A 13,719-nucleotide genomic window follows, 5' to 3' on the forward strand; every position below is an offset into this window, starting at 1 on the left:
ATAAGGATCTAGTTTCATTCTTCTATATATGGATATCCAGTTTTCTTCGCACTACTTGTTAAAGAAGCTTTTTTTTTTCTCCAATGTGTGTTTTGGGGAATTTTGTCCAGATTGAGATTATTATAGCTTTGCGGTTTGTCTTTGTTTCTTCTATTCTGTTCCATGGGTCTGCATGTCTGCTTTTATGCACACACTATTCTGTATAATTAATAGGCATCAACAAAAAATAATCAAAAATAAAAAAGAATGAGAAATTAATACTTGACTTGGAGATTAGAATGGAGAAAGATAAGTTCACTTGGGTTAGAGGATTGGGTACAGTATGTTGAAAATGTCAGCCCTATCCTTTTGAAGTGTGGCCAGGACAAGCTATATCAAAATCAACTGAATGTTTATTAAAAGTACAACTTCCAAAATTTCCACACTATCAAAATCTAGTGAAATGGGCATCTGGATCTCCATTTGAATTATCATCTCCCAGCCAATTGTTATGAGAGGGATCAGGAAAACATAAAGTCACTAAACATTTGGGGTTTTGAAGAAATCAAAATGAAAGTAGGAGCCTAGAAAGACCGAGAGAAAAATGGCCCAAAGTAAACCACACGTGTTCTAAAATTTTGCCTAAAGCTGTCCGTAGAAGAAAGCTCTTTTTCTCCTGTTTCTCTGTCCCATAATTCATTGTCCTATGTCACATGGAAATTTATATGACTCTACTCAAAGGAGTTAACATCCAAATATAAAATAGTAGAAAAAACAAGAATGCTAGATGCTAGAAATACACTGCACAGTTCAGTCTCCAGTTTCTCGACCACTTGAGAAGTGACCTAGGGTAATTCCTTAATGTGTCTGTGCTTTAGTGTCCTCAAAGGTGAAATGGCAGTGATAATAATAGCTATCTAGAGTAAAAGTACACATAATGTACTTGGAACTGCATGTAACAAGTACAATGTGTATTAGATATTTAACATTACTCTATAAATTATAGGTTAAAAAGTTAATTGTGCTCTAAGACCAACATCCATGGCATACACTGATTTTTAGGAGGTCTTTTTTTTTTCTGATTTAGCTTCTCATTTGTATTATGAACATTTTCAAATGGACCAAGTAGAGAAAATGGTAGACACTCTCCATAAAATGATCACCCAAATGCAATAGTTTATCAAGATATGGCCATACTAACCTTACCTACTTTTCATAAAACAATATTTTAAAAATCACATCATGTCATTTTATCACCTGTGGATTTCATTGTGCATCTTGACAAAGTATAGAGACCTGCTTACATGATCTTAACATTCTTCCTCTATCTACAAAGTGAGGATTCCTTGGAATCTCTAGAATCCAGTCAATAGTGGCCTAGTTTCCTAGTGGTTGGAGTCAGAATCCAAATCAGTTCTACTCATTACATTTGGTTCTAATTTTTCTCAAACCTCTTCATCTAAAACAGTCTCTTCCTTTTTCTCACTTATTGCAGGAACCAGGCCAAAGGTCCATTAGAATGAAACACATTCTTATGACTGGGGCAGTCTAGGTTTATAACTTTATCCCAGTACAATTATGAATAGCACCCTTTCTTTCTTAGTCATGCTACATATTTGTGGTTTGTCCGTGTGTTTCATTGTTTGCTCTAATTTATTCTTCTATCTGCTTATATTTCCTGTACACTGATGTTAAAGACTGGATTCAGGCTTACATACTTTTTGGCAAAATTTTTTCATCAATGTTCCTGTTTGGTATATGTCACCCCATGTCAGGAGGTGTGCAGTGTCCTGTTGCTCCACTCTTGGTGATCCACAAATTGATGAACGGGTTCATATGAGGTCAGCATGATCAAGCCACCATAAAGTTCTTCATGGATTTTTCACGGTTTCCGCATTGTCAATCATTACCTGAATCAATTACTACATCAAAGGTTAGGAAACAGTTCTAGCTCCACCATCCCTTCCCCATGTACTGAATGGAATTCTTTTGTAAAGGAAAACTTTCTCTCACCAGCTCAGGCTTGTTTGCCCTGCACTTACCATTTATAGAGGAAGAACAGAAAAAATGTTTAACTCTTTCCTTCGAACAGTTGGTTTTCAGAATATGGCATTGAAATTTTAGTTACTTCCAACAGTGTTTAGTTTATTAGAGGTTTTTGGTTTTTAGTTGTTTGGTGTTTAGTTTAGTTTAGTTTTCTTTTCTTTTTTTTTTTTTTTTTTTTTTGAGTGTTTTTATTTGCTTGTTTGTTTTTATTGGGGAAATTTTTTCTTTCTTTTTAGAAAACAGTATCATAAATTCATGAGTTCTTACATGTTAAATTTAAATGCATTCATAAAAAAATTAGCCTCATAAATTAAAAGCTGCCTATATTAGTCAAGTTTCTCTAGAGAAAAATAATATAATGCTCATATATAGAGAAGTTTTGTTTTGGAATATGACTCACAATTGTGGAGACTGGCACATCTGACATCTACAGGACAGTCAGGCAGGCTAAAAACTCAAAGAAAAGTGGATGTTGCAACTTCAGTCTGAAGATAGTCTGCTGGCAGAAGTCCTCTGGGAGCAGGGAGTCTGAGTTTTTTTCTCCTAAGGTCTTCAACTGATTGAATGAGGCCCATCCACATTATGGAAGATCATTTGTTTTATTTGAATTCTACTGACTTGAATGCTAATTTTATCTTTAAAATATCTTCCCAGTGATATCTAGACTGGTGTTTGTCAAAATATCTGGGTGTCATAGCCAGATATTGTAAGTTGACACATAAAATTAATCATTACTGTATCAATATTTATATATAATAATAACAACAACAATAAAAATGCTGAGTGATAAAAATCAATGCTTTACTGCAGGCATTCAAAGATAACAGAGAAACAAATAAGAAAGATTTGAATTAGTAATTTCTTTGTGCCCTGCTGGGTTGGGTGCTACACCAAATGCTGACCAAAAAAAAAAAAAAAATGCACTTATTTCTGCCATATCCTACATAACCTTGAGCAGCTCACATTAGTTCACTGAACCTCAGGACATTCATCTGAAAATGTGTCCTGCCTGTTATATTTTGTTATGACACCAAAAAAGACTGCATATCAAAGCATTCTGAAAACCCTACTCATTACACAAATCTCAGATGCTCTTAAGACTATTTTTGTTAAGCACCAATGAACCAAAGAGTGTCAAGCAAATGCACTCAGACGCTGTAGCTGTGAGTTCATGCCACATTATGAAGGTCAATAACTTTCTCCCCACTTGAGAGAAGCAGTGATTTGGGGGCCCCACATTTTAAGAGAAGGGAAAGTTGTTCCTCTCCTAAGGGAAAAAGAATCAGAGTACCAATTTTCCACATGGATGCCTTTGTCACTAAGTTCTTATTTCCCCTAGAGTCTCTAATTCTCTATGTCAACAATGTAAGGATGACAAAGGCAAAGGATCAATAAAGGTAGCTTTCAATGTTGCAATGATGAATGCAAAGTCTACCTCGATTTATTTGTTGGTTCATTCACCAAGCATTTATCAAACACTCATTCTATGCAAAAGCTTATGCCAGGTGCTATTAAAGGTACAGAAATGAAGCAAATCCAGATTCTGTCCTTGAGCAAAATTAATAGGAAGAAAAAGGAAATACCTATAACAAGAGATTGAAGAGTACAATAAGAGAGCTCCGTAACATCTCATGGAACTTCAGAAACCCAGTTCACAGACCAAGCTGAAGTTTCCACGTGGCTTCTTGGAAGAGGAGGCACTGAAGCTAATCTGAAGAATAGGAACAGATTAGGACCTGAGAGATGAGGTGGGGTAGGGCAGATAGAATGACCCGGGTAGTGGTACCGTGGGAAAGAAAAAGTAGGAAAGACATCTGGACAAGTGCTATTTGTGGCAGTCAGTGAATTCTCTCTTTTTACCTATAACTTCCTTTTCTGCAATGTGGAGAGGATTTTTCAATTCATCTAAAACAGAAATGTCAAAAAGGCTTTCTCTGGCTCACCAGTTTCAACTGATGGGTAGTAGACGGTCACAGCTGGTGGGTCAGCTTAACAGAGAGGATTATTGTCATATCCCCTCTCAATGAGTCCTAATTTTCCGAAGATTACATGTTTTCCAATTCTAAAACTCTGACTCTCAGAAGCTTAAGCTTGTCTGAAAATTTCAACATTCAAGATATAAATCTTTTCTTAGCTATAATGCCCAAGCCCATGTTTCCTAAACAAAAAAAAAAAAAAAGAACTTGATCTAGCCTTTATGAGGATGCAGAGTCACCCTCAAAAACAGAAAAAAAATCATACTCAACTGTCAGGACAGAAGTACCACAGGACTGTGGGGATCCCTGGAGGCTCAGGGGAGTATTATCCTTCAACTCGGTAGCTCCAGAATGCTCTCTTTGTTATATGGTTGGTTGTTGGTTTTTTCCCTCTCTACCATTTCTGTTGAGCATTTAGCTCTCAGATTTTGGTGCTTTCAATGTTTCTACCCCTTTTTTCCCATTTCTTTCTGTCTGTTTGCTGTTTCTCTTATACTTAAGGATTGGAAACTAGATCCAAGTTCTGTTAGAACAACATGTAAAATAAGAGTAAGTTCTGAGAGTGGGTATAAGAAGGTTGACTAGATGTAAAGTATCTTGAGACTTAGTGCCCTTTGGCTCTAGTCTGGCTGGTTTTGTTGACTTGTTGGTTTGTTTTTGTGGTGCAAGGGATTGAACCCAGGACCTCTATATGCTAGGCAAGTGCTCTTCCACTGAGATGTATCCCAGGCTCTGATCGGGCTGTTCAATTAAATGTATGTGTGTACATATGCGTGCATGTGTGTTTGTGAGTGTGTCAAAGATGGAGAGGTATCTCTATGTATGTGATTGAGTGAGGTTTTCCCTTCTGTTTTTTTACTGTGAGTGCATGACAGCTAAGCATGACCATCCGTAATTTTCCTAGAGAAATTAGAAAGCATAGAACATTGAAGATAACAAGGCATTTTGTAGGACTGTATATAAAAATTACCCCCTGTGCTAGACAGGCTCCGTGATTATTCAGAGGCAGGGTAAGCTGCATCCATTATCTCTGAGAAATAACAGTTGCATGTTTAGGCCAAGTTCCTACTGGGAAATTGAAAGAAAATTATTATTTGGCTTGAGGTCCCTTGATCCCCAAAGAGACTTCCTTCAGCTACTATGAGCTGCTACCCGTGTGATAATTATTATGAGAAATCCTGCACATCTCTCCCACATCAGTGTATGAGGGACTCAACAGACATGGATTCAGAGAAAGTCAATGCCTATGCTAAACAAAATCACCTGGAAATCCTGTTCAAAATGTAGGTGCTTGGAGCCTGTTATCGAGAGTCTATTTTAGCAGATCTGGGACTAAGACCAGAAGTTTGGGAGAGATTTTCACCCCACGATAATTAAGCTTCCAAATCCATCATAACTGCAATACCATTATCACACCCAGGTCTGATTTTGTAAGAAATCCAGATTGTCTGTGTGCTCACAACCATTTAGGATTTAGACGTGGGGCTTTAGATAGTCAGAAGGACATTGCTTTTTATTCCAAGTACTCCTTTTTCTGCCCCTGAGCTTCCTGCCCAGCTCACCATGTACCTGTCAGCCCCATCAGCCGTGTCTGTGCCCAGATAACAAGATATCTAGGCATGCATGAGCTCCTACCCATTTCTTCCTGTTCTATCTCTTCTCATGGTGCTGAGCTGGAAGCAGTGCCCAGGTTACTATAGGACACTCACATAGCATGGCCCTGCCTCCTAGGAGTGTTGGGGTTTTCTCTACCAAGGGCATGCTTCTGAAAGAAGGGTCATGGTCAAAAGTATTGTTAATCATAAAACTGGTGACAGCACTAGACACATGCCTATAATCTAGCAGCTCAGGAGGCTGAGGCAGGAGGATTGCAAGTTCAAGGCCAGCCTCAGCAACTTGGTGAATCCTAAACAACTTAGCAATACCTTGTCTCAAAATTAAAAAAAAAAAAAAAAAAACAGGCTGGGGGTGTGGCTTAACGGTTAAGTTCCCCTGGGTTCAATCCCTCCCCCAAAAAAGATGAAAGCCACCCCACTAGGAAGTAGAAACATAGGTAAGAAAGACAGTCGCGACCTGGGCCTTCTTGCTGAGGGTTTCCCACCCACAACCCACCTCTTCTTCTCTGGAAGAACTCATCTCCCACTGTCACCTCCCATCATTCAGGCAGAAAATGACAGCCACTAACTTTTCCAGTCTCCCTTCTATGAAGACATGAAATTGTGACCTGTTCCTCTGGGGGGCTTCTAGGAAAGACCTTCTCTCCCACCACAACTTAAAAACAATAGGTCCATGAAAATGCCCCTCTTCTTCACTGGCTGGGTACTTAAAAAGCATTATCCCCTTTTAAACTCATAGCAATCTGATGGTGTAGCTGAGAGCGTATTCCCAGATTTAGAAATGAACAAATGGAGGCATAGGAAGGTGAATCATTTAACCAAGACTGTATCTAATTAATGGTAGCTCCAAGATTCAAGCCCAGATCTGTAGGATTCCTGATGTGGTTGTCCCCTAAAAGGATATGTTGAAACCTTCATCCATAACACCACAGAATGAGATTTTATTTTAAAATAAAGGCTATACAGATATAATCATATGAAAATGGGGACATCAGGGTGAGCCCTAATCCAAAAGGACCAGTATGTTATAAACAGGGGGAAATTTGCACACAGAGGCAGACACACACACACACAGGGAGGACCAGCTGAAGACACAGGAAGAAGACAGCCAGGAGACAGGGGTGATGTGTCTACAAACCAGGGAAAGCCACTGATTGGATGTGAACACCAGAAATCAGAAGACAGGAGGGAGGATTCTCACCTAGAGCCGTCACAGAGCATGACCCTGCCAACACTTTCAATTTAAGCTCCTGGCTTCCAGAACCATGAGACAATAACTTTCTGTTACTTGAAGGCATCTCACATTGGGTTCTTTTAACAAAGCAGCCCTAGGAAACTAATACAACTTGAAAACCCTTATGCACATTATTAATACATCTAAATCTGCCTCTTTGAAAATGTGCAGATTTAGACATCCTTGGCTGGGAATGGTATTGGAGTAGCAGAGATCAATCCTAGAAAACAGTGGTGTCTTGAAGGTGCAAAGACAGAGGCAAGCAAATTGTGTATTGGCCCAGCAGGAGAGTCAGTCTATAGGGAGGCAACCAGAACCCCAACCTGTGCTTATCAAACTAAAAAAAGTATGGCAGCTGGTGTGTCACATGGAAGACTTCAATTTCCTTTGAGATTGGTGTATCTATCTCTATTCTGCAGGTGGTGGAACCGACCGGCCCCAAACCCCACAGCAAATAAAGTGAAGAAGCCTTCAAACCCACAGCTTCTAACAAGCCTCATGGTTCTTTCTGCCCGCTGTGATTCAGTCCCACAGCAGACCATCTTCAGGAACATTTCACTATCTCGGATTTGGGCAGATATTAGAAAGAACAGTGTGTAAGTACATTTGCCTCATGTTTTGCACTTTTAGATGTCCTTTGCTCTCTGAGGGTTCCGAAGCAGATTTTGGTTTGAGACCTCCTCCTCCTTCTCCTCTCTCCTCCTCCTTCTCCTCTCTCCTCCTCCTCCTCCTCCTCCCCCTCCTCCTCTCCCCCTCCTCCTCCCCCTCCTCCTCTCCTCCTCTCTCCTCCTCCCCCTCCTCCTCTCCTCCTCTCTCCTCCTCCTCCCCCTCCTCCTCCTCCTCCTCCTCTCCTCCTCTCTCCTCCTCCTCCCCCTCCTCCTCCTCCCTCCTCCTCCTCCTCCTCCTCCTCCTCCTCCTTCTCCTCCTTCTCCTCCTCCTCCTGCTCTTCTTCTCTTCTTCTTCTTCTTAAGGCTTAATTGATCATTGTGACTAGCTCTAGTTCCTCTGGGTGTTATCTCAGAGTACCCAACCACATCTCCCCAATGGCCTCTTCTGTTATTGTGCATTCCACTGCAGTAGAGCTAATAATTGCTACTAATTAACTTAAGAACTGCCTTGAGATAAGAACAAACTTGCTGACATGAAAGAAGTAGGGTTGAGCATAGGCAAAAGAACTTGTCCCTCGAAAGTAAGCTCTGAACTTTGGCTCCCAGCCCTGAGCACCTCTGTGGTCAACAAGACTGTGATCTCTCGCTTTTATGTTGAGCAGACACTTGGGTGCTTTCTCTACCAGCTGGGAGGATTAGTCAGTGAAAGTCCCCCTGGCTTCCCACATGCTGGGAATGGAAGGGAGCCTGGAGGTGAGGATTGATCTCTAAGCAGTGTGTAATTAACGAATAGCTGGGAATGAAGGAAATGGCAGGTGACGATTCAAACTACAGATTCCAAGCTAGATAACTGCAAGAGAGAAAGGAATAAAGAAAGTTGCCTTTATTTATTATTTAGCTCATTCTTTCAGAGGGAGTTTGCATGTAACTGCTACATTCACTGTGGAATCCTTCCTGGTAACCTGCAAGTTTGCACCCATAGCACCTAAACTTCTCCATGCACAGGCCCTAACTCCCCATCCCAGGTCGACTCCCAGACACTCCTTAGCTTGAAATCTTCATTCTGATCAAAAGATTCCAAAGTATATTTGGCATGAATATAAGTGTATCTTCATGTCTCCTTGCTTGAAACATCTTTACTCTGGAATCCCATCACCCGGATTCATACAGGCGAAAGGACATGCATCCTCCACACCAGTGGGTCCAAATTTTCTATCGAGAGACTCACCTTTTCAGAACCACCTGAAATGTCTGCTTATTAGTGATTCCTGATCTCTACTCCCAGATGATTCTCAAGTTTAGGAACCCCTGATAACCCCAATTCACATACCCCATACAAGATGCCCCTCTATACCATCTTCAGGCATGGAAGTAGCCTCTGCTTGAAACTTCACTGTGGTCTAGAAGTCACCATCTGATTGAAGCATTGAATTCCATTTTTAAACAAGGCTGATTATCAAAAATTTCTGCTATATATGAAGTATCATCTTCTTCTCTGCAAATCTCCAGGATTTTTATCTAATTCAGGCATATGAGTCTACCCAAAAAAGTCCATCGACTCTTCCCATCGCAACTGTTCAAATATCTAATAATGGATACCATTTCCAATTCATCGACCAATGTCTAAGTTTTCAAATTTAGTAGTCTAACAATCCTAATTCCTTCAACTGTAAATCACAATTGATCATCATTATTGTAACCCTTACCATAACTCCATGAAGCAAGTTCTGTTATTATTTCCATTGTATAGAGGCGATAACTGAGGTTAAGTGAGTTCACCAAGGTGACAAGGTGTCAGAGCTTGGACCTGAACAAGTCTGTGTGACTCCAAAGTAGATATCCTAACAACTTTGTTATACTGTCACTAATTATTTTCCTTTTACTTTGGGCAGACTCCTGTGATGATATCTCTCTTCACATACAATATTCAGAATAGAACATACTGCTTCTCAACTTTTCTGTCCAGAACAGACAGAGTTCTCTTTCTGCCCACTGTGTACATTTTCTGTTAACACAGCCCAAGATGATCTTGGTATTTCCTAGCAGCTCCCTTACACAATTAATTGGTGTCAACTAAAACTCTGATTCTACTGTCACTTGGACTGCTGTTATTTCTAATTTATTAATTGCTGTTACTTCTAATTTATTAATCAAAGAACTGTGCCGTAGGAATACAGGAATGGACACAGGATTAGGTAAGGCACATCCTGGTCTCAAAGGAGCAAAAGAAAGAAAAGATAAAGGACAGTACTAAGGGAAAGAGATTATGGAACTAGTTGCTATCCACATCATTAACAGGGATCAGAGGTCTCAGTCCACAGAAGGCCAACTCCATCTCTCTGGACCCAAGGTGAGGCAGAATGTCATGGGGAAAGGGCACAGTGGAGTAAAGCTTCTCCCCTCAGAATAGTCAGGAAAGGGATGGGAATGCACTCTTCCAGGGCACTACTCTCCTCAGTTACCCACTTCCTCCACCCATGTCCACCTGCCTAGCCCATTCAATCTAGTATGGACTGATTAGGTTACAGATTCCACAATCCACTCATTTCACCTCTGAATATTCCTGTATTAACACAGGAGCATTTCAGAGGCAAGTCATATCCAAACCATAATCACTATAGTATGCTGACTTTCATTCTCTAGGATTAATACTGAGGAGTGGTATAGCTAAATCATATGGTGCTTCCATGCCTAGTCTTTTGAAGAAGCTCCATACTGATTTCCATATGGGTTTTGTATTCATTTACAATCCCACCAACAGTGTAAACTATGGGCTGTACCAATTTACAATCCCACCAAGTGATAGTAGATCATCTTGGGCTAACAGAAAATGTACACAGTGGGCAGAAAGAGAACTCTGTTCTGGACAGAAAAGTTGACAAGAAATACGTTCTATTCTGAATATTGTATTTAAGGAGCAATATCACCACTGGAGTCTGCCCAAAGAAGAAAGAAAAACTCAGTGACAGTGTAACCATCAAATTCTTGATGGTTGCTTTTCTGCATGGAATGAAATGAAAGCACGATCTACCACACAATGTCTCTGAAGACATTCCCAGCTCTGAACTTTGCACAAATGGTATTAACATGCCTTCTAGGTTACAAATAAAAATATTGAATGGTAATTGACCTTGAACAGGAAATAAAAATATTGAATAGGAATTGACCTTGAATCCCTCTGATAGTTATTAGCTCAAGCCAGGAAAGGCCTCTCTCTCTGTTTCATTCATTAACTCCACAGCACAAAGCACAGAGGCTCAACATCCAGTGAGTACGGTGTCAAGCCTTATCCACATCCATCAATTCATTAAGATCCTTCTCCAGTTTCAAATCATAGAATATTAGAATACCCTAGCTGGACAGAAGCTTAAAAGAACATCTTCTTTTCAAACAATCAGAGAATGAGACCTAAATAAGATAAAATATTCACCTCAAGTCACCTACTTAGGGGAAAACAAAAAAGCAAACACCAGATCAAAGGCCCAGGCTTCTAAACTCTAGAGAACCTCCATCACACCCACCAGTGGAGTTACGAATCTACACTTTCCTATTATTTGTGTTGACTCATGTAAGTGAACAACTGTTATATGTCCTGGGGGGATCCTGTGAAAACTCTAGCTAGGACAAAAGAAATGCCTTTTCCTTGACTCAAGGGTCAAATGCTGTTGGGTGAGTAAAGTCAATTACCCAGCTCCTAGGCACTAAATGTATAAGAATAAGGGAAATTCGTTTGTCCCCCTTGTATTATTTTTCCCCTTCCCCTCACTTCCTCTTGTATGTACTTTAACGAATGTCAGTAGAGGGGGCAGAGAGAGAAGAGGGGAGGGGAGGGGAGGGGAGGGGTGATAGTAGAGGATAGGAAAGGCAGCAGAATACAACAGACACTAGTATGGCAATATGTAAATCAATGGATGTGTAACTGATGTGATTCTGCAATCTGTATATGGGGTAAAAATGGGAGCTCATAACCCACTTGAATCAAATTGTGAAATATGATATATCAAGAACTATGTAATGTTTTGAACAGCCAACAATAAAAAATTAAAAAGAAAAAAAAAAGAATAAGGGAAAGACCTCTTCAATAGAGTTCCCCGGCTCTAGGGTTTTGGTAGGGATAAGAAGCCTTCCATCATTTCTCAGACACAGCTATTAGCCTTCAAAGGAGCTCTCCAGGGTACTGTCTGGGGTCATGACCCCAGACACTTGAGAGTTCTATCTCTAGGCCTGACCTATTGTGAATTCTGCTGTCTAAATCCTTTTAGTGAGGGTATCCCAGCCATCTGCCTTCAAATTCAAAGTTGGGGAAATCAGCTGGACCCCAATTGATCTGTAAAGCAACAAAGGAAATACTCAGCTAGACTGGAAGTGATCAGGGATTTAGTGCCTACTCCAAACCAACTTTTCTTATGACCCTGGCCATGTAGGTCCCTCCAGCTGTCTGGGTATTAGCTTTCTAAAGAGAGAGGTTTAGTCAAGTGGCTTCTAGAAGCCCTCACCCCATTTATATTCCCCAAGAAGAATTCAAGATTAAATAGATACTTTTTTTTCCTCCGGATCCTTTGAGACACCTATTTAAGTTACAGAAAAAAAAATATATAACCTTTTGCCCTGTCCTACTACTATTCTGAGGGGAAGCATCTGCCCTTGAAAGAAGAAAGGATTGAAGTGAGATAAAGATCTTCTTTTTCCAGTCTCAATAGCCCAGATCTGAACACTTGAGGCTTTTGCAATACGGAGAGTCAGGTTTCAAAGATCATTATCTCTGTAGTAAGCTCTACTGCTGTTTTGGAAAAAGTTAGCAGATCCTTCAGCTAACAAATATTCTTAGGCCTAGTGACATATCACCAACTGGATGTCTGTTTCCATTTTCTATGGTCATCCTATTGGCTCCCCAACCTCACCTTCCCAAGTCCCCAAGCATACTCTCAGAGAAACTTCTTTCCATAAATAATATGAAAAGCCACGCTGCTGAGAGATTATAACAGAGGAATCAAGAGGCATGGAAAAAGAACAAAAATCATCCCACCCCCTTCATTATACCCTTTACTTAAGGTTTTAAGGAAATATGTAAACTTATAAACCAGGAAGAAAGGAAGAAAATAGCATTAGTTGAGCACCCCCCTAAATACCCAGTCTTTTCCTAGTTATCTTATCCTCACAATAATTTGTGTGAAATAGATTTTATCAACCCTTAAGACAGAAACCACAGTCAATGGGCAGTGGCAATAGTTGCATGGCATTTTGAAGCTCTTCGATGCGACTGAATTGCACACTTAAAAATAGGTAAAATGATAAATTTGATACTATGTCTATTTTACTGTAATAAAATGAAAGGATATGGAAACCGAGAGAGTTTCCAAAGCCACACAGCCATTACAAGGGACAGCCAGGGTCTGAACCCATCTGTCTGACATGTAATGCATATAGGGGTAAAAATCAGTAGTGATAATACTGATCCCAGAAGAGGCAGAAATCACAACAGAATCAACAATAGCATCCCATGTCTGCCCAGACTCATTTCCTGATCCGAGTTTATTTTTCAGATGATGACTGAGTGGGTGGAAAGAAGGTTAGCACATCCTTCTGCGAGCATTATCTAACCACATCCTCATGAGTCTCTTATGTAAATGGCCTCATGTGCTGCTTTATCTCCTGGTTCCACCTCTGTTTGAACTTTGAGAATAATTAAAGACCTAAAAGAAAAATAAACACGCCTCCTACAGTCTACAAATAACAGCAGAAATGAGAGTCAATATAGTGAATCCCTTGAGCTAGGGTCTTGGACTTTTCGAGGTCACTAGGCTGTGATACTTAAATATGTCATCTTTGTCTCTCGTTCCCAAGTATTTGGCCTAATACCTGAATTTTTTTTTAGAAAGAACTTTGCACATAATAGATAGTTATTCTATAAGTCCTGTTCCCCAATGGAAACTTCCAGAACTCCTTTTAGTCCAGGTATCCCAGCTATCTGCCTTACAACTCAAAGTGTGGAAGCTCAAACTTTGAAAACTCAAAATTTAAATTAAATTTTGAAACTTTAACTCCAAACCTAAGAGGATACACTCTGCCAGTCTAGAAACTGAATAATGTCAAGTTGCTAAGGCACATCATTGGTCTAAGATTTTTTTTTCTATCCCCCTCTACCACCACCACCAATTACACAGAGATTGACTCTGTTGTTTGGTCCCATTCCCTGCGCATACTTAGCAAAGGACAACTTAAGAAAGATTAAGTACCATATAAGACTCCTTGGTGATAAT

General features: G+C 40.1%; 1 protein-coding gene across 3 annotated transcripts in view; it reads left to right on the forward strand.

Moving 5' to 3' along the window:
• Positions 1-13,719, forward strand: part of Smim36 (small integral membrane protein 36) — a 30,157-nt gene that overhangs the window by 14,392 nt on the left and 2,046 nt on the right. For all 3 annotated transcript variants that reach the window (XM_071603615.1, XM_071603614.1, XM_071603616.1), the window contains one exon: positions 7,271-7,447. The gene's annotated coding sequence lies outside the window, so the exon portion shown is untranslated. The remainder of the gene's footprint in view (positions 1-7,270; positions 7,448-13,719) is intronic.

This window comes from Marmota flaviventris, chromosome 17 (genome assembly GCF_047511675.1).
Source record: "Marmota flaviventris isolate mMarFla1 chromosome 17, mMarFla1.hap1, whole genome shotgun sequence".
Taxonomy (NCBI): Eukaryota; Metazoa; Chordata; class Mammalia; order Rodentia; family Sciuridae; genus Marmota; species Marmota flaviventris.